This window comes from Papaver somniferum, chromosome 5 (genome assembly GCF_003573695.1).
Source record: "Papaver somniferum cultivar HN1 chromosome 5, ASM357369v1, whole genome shotgun sequence".
Lineage (NCBI taxonomy): Eukaryota > Viridiplantae > Streptophyta > Magnoliopsida > Ranunculales > Papaveraceae > Papaver > Papaver somniferum.
The window spans coordinates 186007775-186030090 of NC_039362.1; the positions used below are offsets into that span (position 1 = coordinate 186007775).

Here is a 22316-nt window from a genome sequence, read left to right on the forward strand (position 1 = left end):
TTATGCATCTACAAAATTTGTTGCATAACTTGTTATGCAGTCCAGAAAACCTGCATAACCTGTTATGCGTCCGAAAATATGGCTACATAATGCATTATGCATCGATAAAATAGATGCATAACCTGATATGCATCCGTAAATATGGATGCATACTGCATTATGCATCAATTTTTTTATATGTACGGCTAAAATCAACCAAAATAATGGTTACATAACTTGTTATAGATGCATAACTTTGTTATGCAGATACATAACTTGTTATGCAGTCGAAAAAATGGTTGCATAATTCGTTATGCGTCTGCAGAATGTGTTATGCATCGTTTTTGGTGACTGCATAATGGTTAAGTATCAAGTTTTCAAAAAATTTCCCTAAAATGAGGATCACCTCCGATTTTTTCGTTAAAAACAAAAAATTGATATTCTTGTTTGTACTCGTTGCGTAGCTCTTTTAAAAATATTCCAACGATATAAAATTTGTAAAATTCCAAGGCGCGGATTTTTAGATATGTTATGTCTAAGTTGCGCTGCCAATTATACCCCTGAAAAATTAGGTTGCGTAACGAGTTATGCCTGAAAAGATAGTATGCATAATCAGTTATGTATTGATTCATATAATAATTTCATATAATTATGGGTGTCACGGTATAAAATTAATTGTGGGCCTGAGAACGAGAATATTTTTTTTTGGGTCTCCCCCTAATTTCCCCATTAGTGAAAACTACAGGGAGACCCATTCTTCCTGATGTTTCTACTACCAATTATACCCCTGAAAAATTAGGCTGCGTAACGAGTTATGCCTGAAAAGATAGTATGCATAACCAGTTATGTATTGATTCATATAATAATGTCATATAATTATGGGTGTCATGATATACAAAATTAATTGTGGGCCTGAGAACGAGAATATTATTTTTTTTGGATCTCCCCCTAATTTCCCCTAGTACAAATGTATCCCATATCAGACGGGCCCAAAATCCTTAGGTCAAAATGTTGGATTGTGAGGCCCAATAATTATCTAACACTTTTAGAAAAAGACATTCTCTTTTACATTCTGAACTCAAAACTAGTCATAAAAATCCAAGGTGACCAAACTTGTGGTAGAAAAACTCCGCTCAAATATTGGGATTCATTAAAATTCCATCTTAAACTAAATTGATACAAAAATCCGAAATTTTAAAAAATTAATATAAAAACCCGAAATTTCAAAATTGATTTCATCAAATTTTATGATGAAACCGAAAATTGGTTTCGTCAAATTCTATGAGATTTCATCAAATTTTGGGATTTTTTTGTTACTTTTGTTTTTACGGATTTTTTTGTGGATGGATAGTGACACCTTTCAGGTTATAATTCACGGACCGTTCTAAACTAGTTAAGAATATAAATTGATCCTAAAACTCAGATTATGTAGCTGTTGTTCCCTTTAATGATAAAATTTACAAAACGCTTTGACGGTTGAGATGAATTCCTGGTGTGCCAATGGTATCAAAGTGTTCGAGTTCTTAACGAATATAACGACTACGACTGATTTCTAATGTACCGGTTTAAACACTACATAGAAATCCCGGAATTGAAAGACGGCCATCGTAGCACGTGAAAATTATACACTGACACAATTACCATTTATATGAAAACAAATTACAATAGCACCCCATCTCCCGTCGGTACAAAAAGGCAGCAGCAATCCAAATTTCCTTAACAACAGGACTCTTCTTATTCTTAGCCACAGAGAAGATGTCAGAAAAACCCACCAAGAATTTGAAAATGAAACACACTGCTCTGCCGTCTCCAAATATCCTTACCGAGAAGCTCAGTAATTCACAACACAACTCGGAATAAAAAACAGAACCAAAAGAGGACTCAGTCAAGTTATTAGTTAAATAGAGAATTTTGAACTACGTTAGGAAGGAATTCGGTGCGAATATGAATTCCCTGATTATAAATATCCATAAAATATGAACTCTAGCACTGCCACCTACCTGCAGAGAATGTTAATCTTTTCGGTGCTTCTTCTCATTTACCAATGCAGGTTGAGCGATCAAAGCAGAACAACACGGAGTTCTTGATATCGAACTAAATCACCAGGGTCCAAGGCCTGAAGGATGATACTTGAAAAGACTTTTTATCCGGAATTATAAAGAAATGAGGAAAAATTACATTAGCAAACAGTATATGGAGTACAGAAAACAAGATGCAATGCATCAGTAAGTAGATGACAAATTCAAAATATTTGTGAGAAACAAACACAATGGAAAGATCCTGATGCCTAATTAAAAGGTTCATTTTATGAGTGGATCTACAGAAACAAGCTTTCAGTATTCTAAGAAAATTCGTCAGAGTATAGCCTCCAGTGCGCCATTTTAGCATAGAGACAATGGCAACACTCCAGTGGGTGGACATTTGAGATTAAATCCAAGTGAGGCAGTCAGTTGAGTTCTTCAGGTATTCAAACCGGCAATACGATATATTAATCTGCCGAAAATAAGATGACGCCTTCAACGGTATTGCTTTAGTAAGCTCATTACGCAAAAGAACCAAACATTGCAACTGAACTAGATCAACAATTCTGACTGAAATTGACCCTGTAAAACTATGGTTTCCAAGGTCAAAGTCGTCAATGAGACACAATCAGCAAGCTCAGACTAATGTAATAAAATTACTACAAGTATATGAAGTATACAATTCAGGAATCAGATGTTGAAGGCAGACATTAACATTACTTGTTCATTTTTTTCAAGTATATAAAAAATGTCAGTGGATGAGAGAATGGAAATCAGAATCAAACGCATCATAACTAAGGACTGTACACCCATTCATTTTCTGAGGGTTGTCGATCACTTTTACTATTTTTTGACTGATGCTACGAAAGTTTTACACCAACTATAAATCTATTATACCCGATTCCAATATCAGTTGAAATTCGTACTACAACCACAAAATAAAATTTCTCCAAGTTACTTACAGTCCATAAGATTGCAATCAATTTTGAAGGATAAGTTTTGATATGCTATTGCTCCCTGATCCTATTAGTCCTTGGTTTGCCTGCAACGTCTTTAATCAAAAAAGTCAAAATCCAGGGTCCTATCCTATGTGAAACGGAAACAAGAATCATCGCCTGAATCCTTCCCCTGGTCTCACTTGTTATGGTCTCCATAAACTGCCTCCATTGTCAAGAAAGGTGTAATACTTCGACTTACTCAGCTAGAATATGATTACTAGTTAAAGCTAATCAAACTCATTGGCCATATGGGGAGTGTGAGTTACGTGCCTGGATGTTCTCTCAGCCAACATGAGAGTAAATAGCAAATAGGAAATTCAATACCCAGATTTAAACCGTAATCTAGTCAGAATGGCTTACAGTTTGTGATTCGTTATCCTCGAGCATACTGGAGCGAATCCCTCTGTGTGGGTCATCTAGCACAGCTGAACTTGTGAAGGAGGGTTGTCTAATAAACTTACGGTTACTCTCCATCAGGTATTCGGGATCATTCATTCATTTGTATGGTACCATATCCACATTCTCTTTGACTGCAGTCTTCATTTTCCAGATCTTCCTAACTTAAATTCCCATATCTGCAAGCAAGGAAAAAAGTTAGTTATTCCATTCAAATCACATATTCGCTGATGTCTCCAGAAGATGGCAAAAGCACCATGCCAGAATGAAAAACTGATAAACTCAGCTAAACTTCCAACAAAAATAACCTTCACATTGGAGCATGCCACAAAATACAGAAACACAACAAGCTGAGAACAACAGTAAAATTCAGAACTCTTGCACCGATCCATAAATTTCCGTAGTGTCTATCTCTATTACGATAAATTCACAGCTCTAATGCACTTGTGAAATGCAAGTCCCTAATATAACACTGTCAATCTCAAGTTATATATCCCGTACACCACTAAATTTACTTCCTAGTTTAGCTCTATAACTGAAACATCGACTTCCTTCAAATTTTTCCACCACGAACTTAAATTCTAATCAACTAAATGAAACCCGCTACTCATCTCCAAAATATGGTCAAAACTCAGTACTTCACAACACAGCTCAGAATCCAAAACAGAACCCAGTACTCAAAAAACTCTTGTGGACAAAAGAGGACCCAGTGAAGTTATTGCTTAAAAGAGACTTTTAGGAAAGAATTCAGAGCGAATATGAATTCCCTGATTATAAATATCAGTGTGAATATGACTTTCCTGACTACAATTTGAAATATATAACATCCGTCAACAGGGAAAAATAGATAGGCAAAGCTAAATGACATTACAGACCAATCAACCAACTAGAAAGACCCTGACCAATTACAATAGAATATACCGTACGACTCGAAAGTAATTTTGGTCAGGCGATTCCAAGTCGGGCAGAAAAGGAGGAATGAAATCAAACGTAAGAAATTGTTGGGACATACCAAGGTAATTTACTTGCCATAAAAGCATGAACAGCTGCACTTGAGTCTGACGAAATCAAGAACAGCTTCAACTCCAGGCTACAGGCCCAAAAAAAGAGGAATGCAATCATAAGAAATTGATGTAACATACCAAGATTATTAACTTGCCGTAAAAGCATGAATAGCTGCACTTGAGTCTGGCGAAATAAAAACCAGCTTCAACTCCCAACTATAGGCCTACCCCAAAGTAAACACCAGATGAATTTCAGCTATGAAGTTAGTAGCACAGCCAAAACCCAGCTACAGCTCTTAACACAAGACCAAAGTGATTTCTGGCAAAATAAAGCCATCGCAACAAACGACAATAAAGCCTTTAACTGGAAGATCCAAAGTACACTGAATTTCTCTCACAAGTTTAATTATCCTGCTCGTTATCCCAAAGAATTGCAGAATTTGACCCATAAAGCTCAAACCACCTGTCAATACCAGACTCCTCAAAAACAACTCTATCTCCACCATTGTACAAAAGGCAGCAGCAACCCAAATTTCCTTCACAACCCACAGAGAAGATGCCAGAAAAACCACCAAGAGTTTGAAAGTGGCCATTTCCAAATATCCTTACCAAAACTTAAGACATCAGTACCACAAAATCTCAAAGATTTTCCATATTACCCATTTTTGTTGGATTAAACTCATCACTTGATCCCAAGCTGTTGTTGAGAGTAAGACCAGAACAATCCATTTCCTCAACACCTTATTCATTAACCAAGCATCGTGCCATAATGCAATCTCCTACTACCCATCTTAGTCTTCTTTAAGATCACTCCAGACCCACTTTTATCCAGACCAAATTCACACCTCTATGAGCACATGCATTAAACAAATGCTTTCTCTAAAAACTCACATTTGAAATACATTTTCAAGTTCATAAGCATAATTCATCAGAAACCCCAATACCCATTAACCAATCAAAGTAGTATATCCAAGTACATAATGAAGTCTCAGCTTTCCTACAAATGGAGAAAATCGAATACGAGTAACTCCAACCAGCCAAGACCAATAAAACCCACCAACAAAAAAGTCACCAAAATTTATTTGCATGATTCCATTTCATCAAACACAAACTTGAACCCAGAAAAGTTTCTAAACTCACACAAGTACCGTCAGTTTTGAAGATGCAATAAATCTCAAAAAAGAAATGAAACCCTTTACCAATCCAACCAAAATTATAGAAACTAAAGATTTAAAATCCCTAAAACCATTCAAAAGCCCTAATTACATGCTTCAAAACCCCCATTGGATGATATAGTACTACTTGCAGTGGATCCATTGGATCCAAGAGCTGCTCATCTGCAACGTTTTGCTCTCCCGAAATCTGTCCACGATCCAGTGTTCCGTTTCTTTGACAGAATCCATGAAGTGGGAGGAACAAACCTAGTACGGCTAGGTATAAAGGTGCTGACGATTACCGATGTATCACCCCAGCAATCTAGACTGAATTTGATTACATATCCAGCATTGATCGAATATCTGAGAGTCGATGAGGCTGACGACATCTTAGAGGGAAACAATATTGATCTTCCGGTACTTGACAAGACAGGCGTTGTATCCTTTATGAGGTTCGCGGTAGTGGGTGCTGGACAGTTGGTTTTAAGAGGCCGTGGTTGGAATAGATTTGTAGAGAAGTTCCATCTTCAACCGCAAAGAGTTCTAATGTTCTGGTGTTTTAGAGTACCAGCCCAAGATCAAGAGGACAGGCTATGCTTCGCAATTAATGAGAATGCCACTGAAGATTAAGATGAGTGCACATGTTTTTTTCACATTAAAAGCTGTAAGGGTAAAACAAGAACTTGGCATTTATTTCTAGACCATGTCTAAGATGGTTGTACTTACTTTTTGAAGGGAATCTGTAAATGCCGCAGAGTTTGACGATTCATATTATATCGTAGCCTTATAATATAAACTTTGTTCTCCGTCTGCGGGAGTCGAACCCACGACCATGAGGCGAAACGCCACACGCTCTACCACTGAGCTAAGACGGTAAATAGTACCATTAACAGAACACTCCAGAACGATATGCCTATAGATTGTCTAAAATCATGTAATCATGCGATGTGAACCACTATCTGAGAAATAATGTTGTAAAACTAACACTGGAGCAATTATGTAAGCAAAAAAAGAAAAGAAAAACAGTATCCAGCCTAATTTAGGCTAAAAATATAACCAGCAATATGTTTGAAAATGTAAATTGCATCAACCAGGATAATGAGATAGCCACTAACCGTTCTGTAAATACAATTCCGTAGACTAGCTGAGACCAAGAACCATCTGTTCGACCCTGAAGCAAAAACCATCATTCCCATTATGCACAGTTACTTATCATTAACACTAACAGATAGAATGGACTTACAGATAGGCTCTTGTTTAGTGTGTTCTGCAGTTATGCCCAATGGAATTTCCATCAAGCGGAGAATGTTAATCTTTTTCCGCAGCTTCTTCTCATTTTGTACCAGTGCAGGTTGAGCGCTCAAAGCAGCCTTGTGAACAACACAGAGTTCTTGATATCAAACTAAATCACCAGAGTTCAAGGCCTGAAGGATATAGTATAGCTTTTCCACCTTAGTCCTCAAAAGACTGTTTATCTGGAATTATAGAGAAATGACGAAGAGTTCAATTAGCAAACAGTACATGGAGAACAGACAATAAGATGCAAATTCGAATAAGTAGTTTACAATTTCTTAACTTTGAAAAACAAACTCGATGGAAAGGTCCTGATGCCTAATGCTGAAACAAGCTTTATGTACTCTGAGCAAATTCTTCAAAATATAGCCATAAACAACTAAGATATGAAACCGCTAAATATTCTCCACAAAGTTCAGTTCTGTTTGTCACTTTAAGAAAACTGTAACTTAGTTAGGTTCACAAAACAAGTCCAAGTGTCCAATAGACTGATTGCAACTCACTGAAGAAAGAAAAATCAAAAATGACCCCAAAGCTACTTCAATATGTAATCAATACATCCTTAAGACCTACCTCACTAATGAACTTCCTATCTTCTGAGATCATACACGCATGCAACTTATACACTCCCCTGGATCCCATGTTCTTATTAAATAACACAACCGGGCAGCAATCTCATGCTCAATCATATTCGTCAGTGGCATAAGACTCGAATTGCATGTAGACAGGCACACAGAGTTACTGGCAACATGAGTGTCAACAACATTAATCTAAGTGGCCAACAAAATTCACAGAAATAATAAACCCTTCACCAGAGTATTCCAATTCATTGTTAAAACATAGTTAAACGAGAAAGAAACAGAATGATTAACACAGTATTTTCCCCAAGCTACAGTGGTTAAAATAGTTACACACTCTGGCGTAGTTGAACTTACTATAGGGTGTGCAAGGGATAAGTCGAATGCTAGGTCCTAGAAAAACAAAAAAACACTTGAGAGATTCAAAGAAACTAGTTTGTAGTTTCTAGAAAATCAAACATGAAGGAACAGCCTAAATTCAATTCTGCAACCAATAATACATATATTTACACCCAAAACTATTTAGCAAGCCCTGAAAGGCATTAAAGCCCATTCACAACAAGCTCAGGAAGCTGAACAAATGTAACCATCCAAGGCCTTAAATAATTACCTCTACTACATATCAACTTTCTCCTCCAGCAAATACTTTACTCTTATTTTCATGTTCAGAAAACATAACATAAGAAAGATATGAGAACGAAACTAAAAGATGTCTAGTAAATACCAATCTGATTCAGCATCCAAAATGACAAATCATATTCCAAACTTTCTTTCTAACTTCAGCTATTTAACTAGCATCTACCAAAGTGCCATCTAAGAATATGATGAGTTCAGCTATATTAAGGGGAATCCTGGGTGGTCCATACTTTTACGTAAAGACTGATCAAAACAAGTGTATTGCTTATGAAAAAAAATTACTGGCATACCATCTTCAATGTTTCAAAGAGGGACTCCAATGGAGTATAATTGTTAAAAGACCACTGTTATAATACTGAGCAAATTCCTGACCTGACTTACGATACTGAGACGAAAGCCAGTAGTTGCTTGCATAAAGAAACAGATCTATATCTGTCATGCTGTCAAGTATGGTCTTCCTGTCATCGAAAAGATTCTTGCACTCTATTTGCTCTCCCATCTCGAGTCTGAAGGCAGCAATCTGCATCTTTATATAGAGAACGGGTTCCTCCATGCGTGTATCTCTGGTTGCACGCAGCTTCTCAATAATTCCCTCAAGATAACAAATGGTAGCTTCTTTTTCTGCATACTGCCGAGACACTATAACAGCAAAATGGGCAAGCTTGAGAATATTGATCTTAGTCTCGAACTCAGTGATGAAATTGTGATACAACTGTACTAAAGTATCACCCACCTGGAAAAGGGAAAGAGATAATAAAGCAATAGAATTCAAGCCACGATTGTTGACTAAGAAAACATCCATATAATGCTGAAAACGAGGTTTTAACTTTTAAGTGAGCACTGGGTGTAACTGAGGGCATAAATAAAGTAACAAGTATATGGCACAGAGGAAAGTCTCATACATCGAAGAAGAAAAAAATCATCAACACCAATTGTAAAACTTTCATTTAGCGAACAGTACATGGAGTACACACTACAAGATCCAAATGATCAGTAAGTAATATTTACAATTTCAGAATTTTTTTGAAAAACAAACCTGATGGAAAAATCATGACACCTAATTATAAGTTTAATTTTATGACAGGCTTTACAGAAACAAGCATTAGCATTCTGAGCCAATTCGTCAAATTATAGCTGTATAGAAATGATATAAAATGAAACACCGAAATCTGTAAGTTTGTCCACAAAAATTCACTTGCTTTTGTCATTTTAAAAACCAACATCAGTAAAGGATTATGAATATAGCTTATGCTCATAAGCCTTGTATAGACTGGTTGCAACCCACCAAGGAGAGAAAATGAAACATGCACCCTAAAGGTACAAGAATAGGTAGGCAACACATGCTTAAGACCTACTTCACTTATGAACTTTATATACTCGAGATCAGACAAAAACACAACTTATATAGTCCCCTAGAGCCCTTGTTTTTTACTAAAACCAGAATTGCACGTTAAGACACGCACAGATTTAATGGAAACAAGAGTGCAACGACATTAACAAGTGGTCAACAAAATTCAAACAAATAAGAATATGCTTCACCAAAATATGCCAATTCACTGATATACACAGTGACACGAGACAGCAACAGCACAAGTTGCAGTTAACACTGTATTTTCTCAAAGCTACACGGGTTTAAATAGTTAAATTAAATACTCTGGTATCGATGGAGTTACTATTGGGTGTGCAAGCAGCTCCCCGAAATTATATATGTTATCACCAAGCAAGAGCAAGGATAGATTGTTCACGCTCTTAACATGTAACATAAAAAAATACTTACAGACCTAGAGAAACTAGTATGTAACATAAACTAGTAGAGGATCAAATATGGGGAAACAGCTTATATAGCCTAGACTTGATTCAGCCAACCAATCGTAAGCACATATTTACTTATATAAGTATGCTCCTCTTAAATCAATAATGATCTAATATTGCATTTTGCTATTGCTACATTAGAAAAGTAACAAGCCCTCAAATACAACGAAAGGATGTGCATTCACAGATAGCTCAGGAAAGTGAACAAGTGTAACCATCCAAGGCAGTTGATAATTACCTCTACTGCATCAAGTTTCTCCTCCAACAATTACTATACTATTGTTTTCATGTTCAAAGAACTATAGAAATACGGAAGATATGAAAACGGAAGTAAAAGATGTCTAGCTAATACAAACCTAATTGTCTCTAGTACAACATCATGAGTTCAGCTAGACAGAACGATAGAATATAAGGAAGATATGAAAACGAAACTAAAAGATGCAGGACCAAAAAATAATCAAATTCAGCATACAAAATGATAAATCAAATTCCAGAATTCTTTGTAACCTCAGCTATTACAGTAAAATCTACCAAAGTGTCTCTAACAACATCATAAGTTCAGCTACATTGTAGGAATTCAGGGTCCATGCTTTAATGTAAACACTAATCAAAACAAGTTTAAAACTCATTAAATAGTTTTATTACATACCAACTTGAATGTTTCAGACAAGAACTCCACGGGAGTGTATGCTGAATAAAGAGGATTACTGACGTCACTTATGATACTGAGATGAAACCAAGTAGTTGCTTGCATAAACAGAGGGATCCATATCAGTCATGCTATCGAGTGTAGTATTGAAGGCAGCTATCTGCATCTTTATATAGAGAACGGGTTCCTCTGTATGTGTTTCTCTGGTTGCACGCAGCTTCTCAATATTTCCCTCAAGATAACCAATGGTAGCTTCTTTTTCTGAATATTACCGAGACACTATAACAGAGAAACAGGCAAGCTTGAGAAGATTGATCTTAATCTCGAACTCGGTGATAAAATTGTGATACAAATGTATTAAAGTATCACCCGCCTGGAAAAGGGTGAAGCGATAAGAAAGCGATGGAATTCAAGCCATGATTGTGGACTACAGAAATTTTAATGCAATATACTGAAAGTGAGGCTTCAAGTGTGCACAAGGTGTAACGAGGGAACACATAAAAGTTACGACTATCTAATCCATTCCTCAAATTTTGGCACAGGAAAAGTCTAATACATTGAAGAAAAACAAAATCAATAAAATAAATACAAATGATTATATATAGGTTTCAGTTATGATAGTTCTTGGTGCAAGCATGCGGGTGGGGTTCACACTTGGTTTGCCATATATGTATTTGGTGCTCGTACTTATAGGTTAACTTGTGGAATGTTTTCATGTCAACAGCTTCTTGAAGTGAACCTTGTTCAACATGGTCCTACCATTCGAATAAGAAACTGTCAACAACTAGTCTGAACAAAGGGGTATCTTTACTTCACCTGCATCAGCTTTCTTTACTAGATCTTTCAGTTCTTCACGATTTACATACTTAACATCCGCAACGGCGCAACTAATCAAGGTTTGGATGTATTTTTCACATGTCGGACGATGATGAGTAGCTAATCCACTACATTAACAAGGAGCCAGAAGTCAGAATTAAGCTGCTGCTGTGTGAACCACAAACAGACTAGCGTACTCTCACATGGTCATTAAAACAAACAGGAGTTAGTAATCTTCTTGCTCTTGTTTATGGCCAAGTGTTTTGGGTTCAGACCAATTTAGAGAGGCTTATTTTCTCTCTTTTATGCAGCGACAGTGTGACACGGATCTTTTTTTTTGAGTTCTCTAATTTGTAATGCACGTCTCTAAATAACAGCACAGAGAAAAACATCAAGGTCAGTAATTCTTACATTCTTGCTCCCCCCACTTGCCATCTGATGTTGCCTTACACAGAATTCGAACTAGAGACATGCAATCTTCTGAAGGGATACCCAATTCTTTATCCAGCATTACTAACCCCTGCAACAGAAACACAAACCAAAATTATGGAAATGAGCCCTTAAATTGAAAGTAGGAAATTACTGTAACACAAGAAACATACCCAAGTAGTTTTCCTCCTCATTTTCATGACAATGGCTGCAACAGGTATTCGTCGAAACAAGAGGAAGGTTACCTTGGTAGCAGACCGTTACTGGCCAAGTAATAAGAGACTTGTGTCATTTATAAGCATTCAAATTCACTAAAGAACAATCAATTAACAACTGAATTCATCAGATAAACCTGATCTATTCATTTTATGTCAGATTCTCCAAAAAAAGAATTAAATTTTTTTTTTGAAAACTTACACCATGTTTGTTTACTCCTGACTCATCTGAGTCGTCTGGATCTGAATCATCTGGATCTGAGTGAAATCACCTGACTCATCTGTATCTGAGTCGATATGTTTGTTTTGAGTCAGATCTGACTCACCTGACTCGGGAATAAGTGAGTCAGTGGTTTGGTCCCATGAGTCAGGGGTATTTTGTTACCTGACTCAAATGAGTCCGAGTCAGGGATTATGTCTGAGTCAGAGGTCGAGTCAGATCTGACTCAAAATGGAAAAAACAGTCTGACTGCTGACTCGGTCCGAGTCAGGGGTTGACTCAGATTCAGACGCCGAGTCAGCTGCAAACAAACAAGTTCTTACTCATCTTCGAACATTAAGACGTCTCTGAACAGCATCCATAGAAGAATCGCAGACATGAGCCATGGTACTATTAACAGCAGATGATGATGATGAGAAGTCACAGAAAATACTACGATTTAGACCGATTCCAGAAGAAGATGTGAAGGGAAACCGATTACAAAGTGATAACCAAATGCCTAAAAGCCCATTTGGGCAACCCTAAAAGGAGTATCTAAGAGCGTCCACAGTGGTGCGAGTATAACCAAAGACCAAAGACTAAAAAAAAGACCAAATTTGGGTTTAGTCCGTCATGTGGCGTAGTGGGAAAATAGTATATTTGGTGGCGCGTTGATAAACATTACGCCTGGGATCAGGCGTTGGTAAAGATAACGCCCGAGTGGGGCGTTGGTAAAGATAACGCCCGAGTGGGGCGTTGGTATAGTCTACGCTTCAGAAACAAAAAAAAAAAAACGGGGCGGAGGTATAAAGCCCGCCCCATGCAAGTTTCATAAATTGTGAAGTAGAAATTGGAGTGGGGCGTTAAGTATATGAACGCCCCATTGCGCGCGTTAACTTTATAAACGCCCCATCGGGCGTACATTTAATCAACGCCCTGTTTCAGGCGTACATTATATCAACGCCCCTTGTGTATCGGATATTATATCAACGCCCGATGAATGGCGGAGATTATATCAACGCCCGATGTGTAGCGGAGATTATATCAACGCCCGACTATATTTGGATTTGGTCGTGATCGCAGACCAAATTTGGTCTGGATTTTACTCTTTGATCAAATTTTGATCGATGGTCCGTCCCACTAAGCCAGCCCACTCGACTGAAAATTTGGGTTTACTCGTCCATTGCAGTTGCTCTAAGGCTTTGTAAGTTGATAAGGGGTGTCTAGTTAAGATACTTTTGATTAATTTATTTATTGTTTTTTACTTATTTATTTTTTTCTTAATTTTGTTTTTCCTTTTTCACTTCTTTACTCCAACAGATGCCAGCCCGACCACAAGTTTCATCGTCTTTGAATAATTTTAGAGGCTTCAATCGTTTTTCTAATTTGCAATTAGTAAAAAAGAAGAGGAAAAAGTTGAAGTAGAAATTGAATTGAGTAATGTTGGAGAGTAAGAACCAGATCCTCGTTGCAAGGAAATGTACAATAAAAAGTACCCATAAACCGATGTCTTAATCTCTTGTGTTTGATTGATAGATTAGGTTTAAATCGAAAAAAATAGGGTTTTATGGCAGTTGCAGAGTGAAATTCGGCTTACAATTGAAACAAATTATAAGTTGAACTACTCATGTTCTTTATTTTGATGTGCTGATGAACAGTTCGGCTGATAATTAAACACGAAAATATTAGTCGAACTTCACTTTATGAAGAACACTGCTAAATTCGGTTGTCCTACTTTTTGCTCGAGCTAGCCGAACCAGTTAAAGAGTGAAGTGCCGCCAAACCTAGATCTAGGTTTTGTAAATACATAAAAAATAAAAATAAAAATAAATCATATATCTAAAATAATTTTTAAAAAAATAAATAAATAAAACAGAAATTTTTAAATGATAAGGGCATTAGTGTCATTTTCTAATACAGTTGTGGATGGGGAACAACGATTCGCTGGTTTTTTAGGGAAGTGAAGAGACGAGCGTGTTTTCGAGACTCCTCAACCGAGCAAACTACTTAACCTCACACAGATGCACTGCAAAGGGAGTGCTTAGATTCGAGAGATCAATCTGTAGGTCCGGCCTAAACCAAGTCAATAGTCGTTCCAGGGTCAATTCGGTCGCAAAGAGGGAGATGGGTTGATCTGTAGGAGGGAAGATGAGAATTGTGTGGGATCTGTGATGATCAAGGATTGTGGATGTGTTGAAGGTTTCTGCAAATTTTGGTGAACTGAGGAGTTCGAATAAGTTATGGTAGATTGATGAATTCTTGAGAGTAGTTACTCGAGAAATTCTATGTAGACAATTGATGATTGTTGATAATCATGTCCTTCAATCATGGATTCAGAGACTTATTTATATTGCCAGAATAGTAAAGACCTTGATCCCTGTAAGTGTGACGGTTTCTTGAGTGAAAGAGTGGGGAAGCAGGAAATCGTGGTGAAACCAATTCCACGTCGTGCGGAGACTAGGTTAATCATCCACCCACTACTTTGCTAACTCCTTCAACCGTTTGCACGACTTACTCACATTTCTCATTATGGATGAATCCACGTGGTGTAAGCCGCTAGAACAAAACCATAATTGATATCCCCCAATGTGACGTGATTGATGTCTCAAGAATCGTGGAGTCTTCATGACAGACGTGTATTAATTAGTCAATTATTGACTGATTAGACAGTGAGTCTAGATTTTGTTGAATTGAGCATGAGTGACGAATACTCAGTGATTCATGGATTGAACATGCATTGTTCTTTGAATGATGTTGACATTGCGTGTTAGCAAAAAATTGTAAATTCGATGATGAATTACTGATAATATTGATAGCTGATCAATGTTTGAGCAACTGAGCAAGTATTGCTCATTTTAGTAAATTACTGATAATTTACTGAATTTGATAGTTGGATCAATATTTGAGCAACTAAGAAAGTGTTGCTCAATTCACAAATTATTGATTGGTGACGTGACCCAATAAAATATTAATTAAAATATTGGTAGACTACCAAATATTATATGATTAATCCAGATGATGATTGTTGAATCAACATAAATTCATTAGTGTTTGAATCTTGCTCTGAATGATGATTCGTGAAGCATTTATTCGAAACCCTAATTTTAAATCAATTATTTGTCAATCGATGAATCACTGAAAATAGGTCATGAGTGATAGAGAGACCGACTACATGGGATGATGTACTTCCATGTGGCGCCCAAATGCTCGAGTGAGCATGCACCAGAGTCCTCAGTTGGCTGGTTGGTGAAAGAATGATGATTAAATGACGGTTTCATCATTTATTGAAATATTGCTCGATTCAGCATTAGGTGGTAAAACCTAATTATGAAAAAGTGTGGGACCGACCAAGAGGGCATGGAACCGGCTCTTGGTGGTCGTGGGACCAGCTGGTGGTCGTTTGATCAAACTCCAGGTTGGTTGAAAAGAGTTTGGGCTCAATATGAGCAATTGAGCAAATTAGGTCAAAATTGTGAACATGTGTGGACCGGCTTTGTACAAGCCTTAGGGATTATCCTAGTCGGTCAAGGAAGCATGCTTGTGTCACCATAATGTCCGTGTCTCAGTCCTGAGAGTTTCAGTATTTTCTGACGCGCGTTTGAGCAACATGTTGAATTTTCAGAAGAGTTTGATCTTGACTGAAATTCTTGATTTATGCTCGAATGAGCATGTATGCTCATTTGATCAATATTTTGTAAATCTTAAAATAAAAATATTTTCACATTTAACATTGCCGTGAGAAGCTAGCCGGTCGTGTGACCATGTTGCCTTTTGGCTTTTTTCATGATTTGAGCAATATTTAAGAAAATATGAAGAAATCATGATTTTCGCTCAAACTAAGGAACTTCATGAGATGAGGAAAATAATAATTATGAAAGACTAGGGATTGCAAGGTGTGGGACCGGCCACGGCTTGGGCATGGCCGTCCGACTAGGTTGCCCGGTCCCGCAACACCTTTCCCTATTTTATATTATTATTTTTCATGAAACCGTGAAACTATGGAGAAACCATGAGTTTTGTTGAAACGGAGGAGTTTCATGAGATTAGGGAAATAATAATTATGAAAGACTAGGGATTGCAAGGTGTGGGACCGGCCACAGATTGGGCATGGCCGGGCGGCTAGGTTGCCCGGTCCCACAATACCTTTCCCTATTTTATAGTATTATTTCTCATGAAACCATGAAAATATGGAGAAACCGTGAGTTTTGCTCAAACAAGGAAAGTTGCTAGAATCAAGGAGTTTTCATGAGTTCATGAAAATAACAAAATAAAGAAAAATAATGTGAGAGGCATGGGACCGGCCACGGCTAGCGCACGGCCGGCTAGCCGGTGGGCCCGGCCCATGAGCGCCTCTTATTATTTTATTAATATTGTTTTTCTCCTGTTTTGTGTAGGATTCTTCATTTATCCATATTTTCGAATGCTCGTTTGTGCATTCGGGTGCTCGGTCGTGCATCATTGTCGAGTACACTTGCACCATTTTATGGGGCTTACTCAGTAATGGTCCTGATGCCCGGTTGTTGAGTATTTATTACTAATATATGAAATTTAGTGGAGAATAATTCATGAAACTGAGTAATAAAGATGAGTATTTATTTATTATCAATTCATAGGATCAGCCGTGGATTCGACCATGAATTCGGAATAACAAAATAAGCATGACCATTCCATGGGATCATGGATTTGACCATGGAATCAGAATAATAAGATTATATATTACCATTCCATGAGATCAGCCATGGATTCGATCATGAAATCGAAGTAATGAGATAAGATAGTTGTCTATTGTCATTTCATGAGATCAAGCCGTGGATTCGATCATGAAACCGGAGCAATGAGATAAAATAGATTATCTTCTAATAATTCAGTGACGAATGTCATGGTAGAATTAATCTATTGCAGAAAGGGTATTAGCCAGTTAAAGCGTCATACACATTTTGAAAAGTGCATAGTCAAAGAGAAACGAGCGTTTCCGACAACCTGAAGGCGTTAATGCTCTCAATCTTACGGAGAACCACCTGAGTCTATACATAGTCTCTCTACATAGTCAGGGAACAGTGAGTGTCACCGACGTCCTGAAGGCGTTGAATTCCCAATCATACGGAGAACCGCCCAATTATGTTATTCTACATAGATGGCATGATGAAATTCGAGGAATCGAACGCTCAACTAGTGGAGGTTTTTCGATAAACATATTCATCATGGTTCATAAAATATGAATCGTCACATGCCTGAAAGCCGTGTCAGAAACATGCAGTATCATGTTTTTACGGTTTTGACCTTTGTTGAAAATCCACCATCTACATTAAGTCCCTTCTTAGTAGGGGACAATCATGTTCCGCAATAAGCATTGAATGGTGATTTTCATTCGACGAGATCAGTGGTTGAACTTAGTTGTACAAAGGTATTTTCAGAATCCACGATTTGCTCCAATAGTATCATGTACGAGCAAATGTTCAAGTGTGGACCCTGATAGCATGATAGAGCGTCATTCTGTGAACACGGATAGATGATGTGATGCTGATTTGGTCAGTCAAAAGCCCAATTTTGGTCGGTTTAGCGTTCGCGGGCCCAAACCCAAAAAAGGAAACCATGTTTATTAGGTTTTGGAAATAAAAAATTGATATAAAAGGTAATTAACCCTAAAAATTTTGTTTTTGATTGACCGAGCACCGCCCTCTCTTCATTGTCTTCACACGAGAAGCAGCAGGAGGAAAAGTTTCCGCCGGATTCCAGTCGTATCTCCCGTTGCTGATCACTGTCCGGCCGGCGCCGACCAGGTAAGCCAGTTTTTTTTGTTGTTGTGTGTTTATGATTTCATGAGTTTTTCACAAAAAAAAAATCCCATAGTTGCATGCATGCATAGTATTTATGAAGAATTTGTTTTAGAAAACGTATATATGCCCGTTTGTTCGTTAGTTTAAGGAATGAGCAAAAATCCGTAACATGGAAGAGATACATAAATTCTTGAATGGACATGGTCTAGTTGCAGTAGAGAAAGTTTTGTTTATGAGGTTTCATGGAAACCCAAATTTGTTTTCAAAACATGAATCTTCACGAATACTTTTAGAAAAGTAGGTTCGTTCGTAGTAAAAGTAATAAATGAATAATGATCCTTAGAGTTAAAGGAATTTTGAAAAGAGCTGTAGTTCATGATAAAATTTATTTATGAACTTTCAAAATTTTATTTGGAATATGTGGACCTTTACAAAAATATAAAAGACCCTCGTTTCATAGACGAATGCTCGAATGAGTAAAAAATATAAAAAAAAAAAAGAATTTTTTTTACACACGTGAGTTTTTTTTTTGATAAAAAATAAAACGACTTTTTTAAGTAATTGTTGGAGATAAACAATTGTATTTCATGATTTTATGATGTGTGTTTGCGGTATAAAATCTTGAAACGTTCACATGAGGAGTTTATGTGAATTGTTCATAGTTTCGTGAAAAGTCGGTGTTGACTCTTGAATAATAAGTTTGTTGCTCACTTTTGCAGGTTTGATGGAGTAAGCAAGTTTTCGGAGTTTTACGTTGTTATCACTAAGTTCGTGAAACTGTAAATAGGTAAGACTTAAGGATTACCATTTTTGTAGACACTGATGTGAGCATCATAATTATCTAGCTGTTTTAATTCTACTGTGTTGACGAAATTCGTGTTTGGATGTCACAACAACTTTGGAAAATGACTCAATCCCATGGTAACACTTCTGAAGATGATGTTTCTAGAGAGGATACTTCCATAGAGGATGATCTACAGACCCGTCTTCCAGAGATGATGATTACTCCAGAAACGGTGGTTTTGGGACTTCTCAGGAGAAAGTGATAGACACATTTTTGTGTATGAATTGTCCTCAGTGTCTCTATTGCTAGTGCTTGATTTTGTACTTATTATGGTGTTTTTATGTTTCTGTAGGTGTTTTTGGAGAAATACACTTGTGTGGAAAAAGTTGCTCAAAAAGTGTTATTTGGACCCCCGGAGGACACATGTTATTCAGACTCTCAGTTTTGGAAAAGGGGCACCTAACTGATAAGGGGAACTCCAGGGAACCAACTTCTAATCGCACCCCATTACTGGTTAAGGGGGGATCCATCTTCTTCCTTGATTTGAAAAGAAAAAATTGGCGAGAAATTTGGTTTCAACGATAAAGGATTTATTATCTTTAAGATAAAAATATCTTCTTGCCTTACAAACATGAAGTTTTAACGAAAAAGGAAGTTATCTTGTATTAAACAAGAAAGATATCCTTAGAAGATTTTATCTTGGATTTTATTCTGCGAATTAAAGAAGATATGGGTTTAGTAAAGAAATATATAGAATAAAGAGAAGGAAAAATTCTGAAGATATTTTTAATTAAAAAGAAGAAGATTTTGGAGTTATGGAAGAATATATTTGAGTGATGTGTATTTGTGTGTATAAATAGAGAGCTAGAGAGCACATTTGGGGGGAGTTTTTGGGAGAGAAAAGAAAATCATTGTTTTATCATTGTTTCTCCCATTTCATCTTTGTAAACACCCTTTGAGCAATAAAAATGAATTTTGAGCGTGTTTCCATGATGAGGAACTAATTCTCGCGCAACCAAGGCAATGGATAAAGCTATCTATGCATGAATGATTGGTAACAATTTTATTTTCTCTAATTTACAATTTATAATTCATTCAATCACCGCTTTTGCGGAGTTCTAAATGTTCACATAATTTTCTTAATTACTTGTGATTCAATTTGATAGATTATACTTTTTTAATTGATTGATAGTCTATTCTTAGGGAATACAATTAATATTTGGGAATATGTTTGATTATGTGTGAATTAAGAAATAAAGGACTTAAAGGATAGTTAGAGTTTTGAAACATATTTGGTATCGTTCATTCATGTGTAATAGTGGAATTAGTGTCTTGGTTACTTTTAATATCTTAAAATCAATTTTGCAATAAGTTTTCTATTTTTAAGTTTTATAAGTCTGAAATCTTTTGCTTTCAAAAGCCTGAACGAACTTATTACTACAACATCATTGAAAAATATCATCAATTTTTGGCGCCGCCGACGCGGACTTGTCTTTAAGCTAGAGGTTTTAGAAAAAAAAAATTAGGTTTTTATTTGTTTTTCATTTTTATTTTATTTGTTCTTCTTTACGTTTCTGTATTTTTGTCTTTTCCTTACAGATTTTGGAATTTGGAGCGAAATGTTTTTTTGCCAAAGCTTTTGGTGAATACTTAAAGATTTGGAGTAAAAGCAAAGCGAAAGGAGCGAAAGAAAAGGAGAATAAAAATTAATTAAAAAAAAGAGAGAGAGAGGGAGACAATTTTTTTTTATTTTTTTTATTTTTTTTTAGAATTTCTTTTAGATTATATTTTTCTTTTGGACTTTATTTTCGGACTTTGGACTGTGGACTTTGGGACTTTATTTTTTTAAACCCTACGGAAGGGTAGTTTAAATATAAACTGTTTGCAGAGAAGGACGGCAATTATGATATCGCCTCGGCCCCTCGGGTTCGTACATGACATAGGAGTCGTGACCCGAGTCGACTTCAACCGTTCATCCCCCGTCTGGTACGAGAGGTAAGTTTGTCGAAACACTCGCGAATCTCCTATCAGCGAGTTACTTTATTCCTTCGTTTGCATATATGCCGAGGATTTGAAAACGGATGCTTTAATTTCCTAGTAAAGGAAAGGACTGGCCATACAAGATAAGGGTTCGGATTTCATCACCGTTCCCTTCTTTCCCGCCTTAGGAGAACGAAACCAAACGCGAACCTAAGCCTAAAATTTGACTAGAACGAGACTTATAGGATAATGAGCTTAATAGGAAAGTCATTCGAAAAATATTGGTTACTCTTTTAAGAATGCTTCAAAGTTCATGATGGTTTCTGCGAGTTGAATACGCCTCCTGGTAATGCCGGTGAGGCCTTGGGTATCAAAGCTCCATTGAGCTTCCCTCGTCTCGATTCAACTTACTTAAACTCGGATTGATTCCAGAGGGGTTTATGGATGATTTTTCAGTGTTTGGTTCGTCTTTCTATGAGTTCTTGCATCATTTGTCATTAGTTTTGACTAGATGTAAGGAAAAGAATTTAGTGCTTAATTGGGAGAAATGTCACTTTATGGTTCGTTCAGGAATTGTTCTAGGGCATATCGTATCTTCGAAGGGTATAAAGGTAGATAAAGCCAAAGTTAACATTATTAAAACTTTAGAGGTCCCAAAAACCGTAAGAGATATTAGGTCATTCTTAGGGCATGCAGGTTTTTATCGTCGATTCATTAAGGATTTTAGCTTAATTTCTAGACCTCTTTGCAATTTTCTAACAAAAGATGTTAAGTTTTTCTTTGATGATGCTTGTTTAGAGGCTTTTGAGAAGTTTAAGAATTTACTCACTACCGACCCCATAGTCCAGGCACCCAACTAGAACCTACCCTTTGAGATCATGTGTGATGCTTCAGATTATGCTATTGGTGTTGTGCTAGGTCAGCGAGAAAATAAGTTACTTCATGTGATTTACTATGCTAGCAAAACTCTGAATGATGCCCAATTGAACTATACCACTACGGAGAAGGAACTATTAGCTTTGTGTTTGACTTAGACAAGTTTAGATCATACCTCTTAGGTTCTAAGGTCATAATCTTTACTGATCATGCTGCTTTGAAGTATCTTCTTTCCAAGAAGGATACTAAACCTATATTGATTAGATGGATCCTATTGTTGCAGTAATTTTCCTTAGACATTAGAGATAAAAAAAAGGTGCAGAAAATGTAGTAGCAGACCACTTGTCTAGGCTTGTTGTAGATACCCTTAATGATTCTCCTCCTGTTAGGGATAGTTTTCCTGATGAACAACTGTTCTTTGTTACCCAAGCACCTTGGTATGTGAATATAAACAAGATCGTTCTAGGTTTTTAGCCGAGGTGAAGCACTTCTTTTGGGATGATCATTATTTTTTTAAGTATTGTCCAGACCAGATTATTAAAAGATGTATACCTGAGAGTGACCAGTCCAGTATTATTTCCTTTTGTCATGATCATGCTTGTGGGGTCACTTTAGTGCTAAGAAGACTGCTGCTAAAATATTGCAGTGTGGATTCTATTGTCCTTCGTTGTTTAAAGAGTCCCATAGTCACTGTGTTACTTGTGAGCGTTGTCAGAAATT

At 36.8% G+C, this 22316-nt stretch overlaps 1 long non-coding RNA gene and 2 pseudogenes across 2 annotated transcripts; all 3 read right to left on the minus strand.

The window, feature by feature from the left end:
* Positions 1-2296: 2296 nt before the first annotated feature.
* LOC113278331 lies at positions 2297-5416 on the minus strand. Of its 2 annotated transcripts, none has more exons than XR_003325445.1 (3): positions 4537-5416; positions 4407-4452; positions 2297-3573 (listed from the first exon to the last, which is right to left on the minus strand). It is a non-coding gene; the product is annotated as an uncharacterized LOC113278331 (long non-coding RNA). The 2 variants fall into 2 exon arrangements; XR_003325446.1 differs by having other exon boundaries at positions 2297-2472; positions 3359-3573; positions 4407-5416.
* Positions 5417-6482: 1066 nt separating this feature from the next.
* Positions 6483-8861, minus strand: LOC113280310 (annotated as a pseudogene).
* A 1723-nt stretch (positions 8862-10584) lies between these two features.
* LOC113280311 lies at positions 10585-12067 on the minus strand (annotated as a pseudogene).
* Between the last annotated feature and the right edge of the window lie 10249 nt (positions 12068-22316).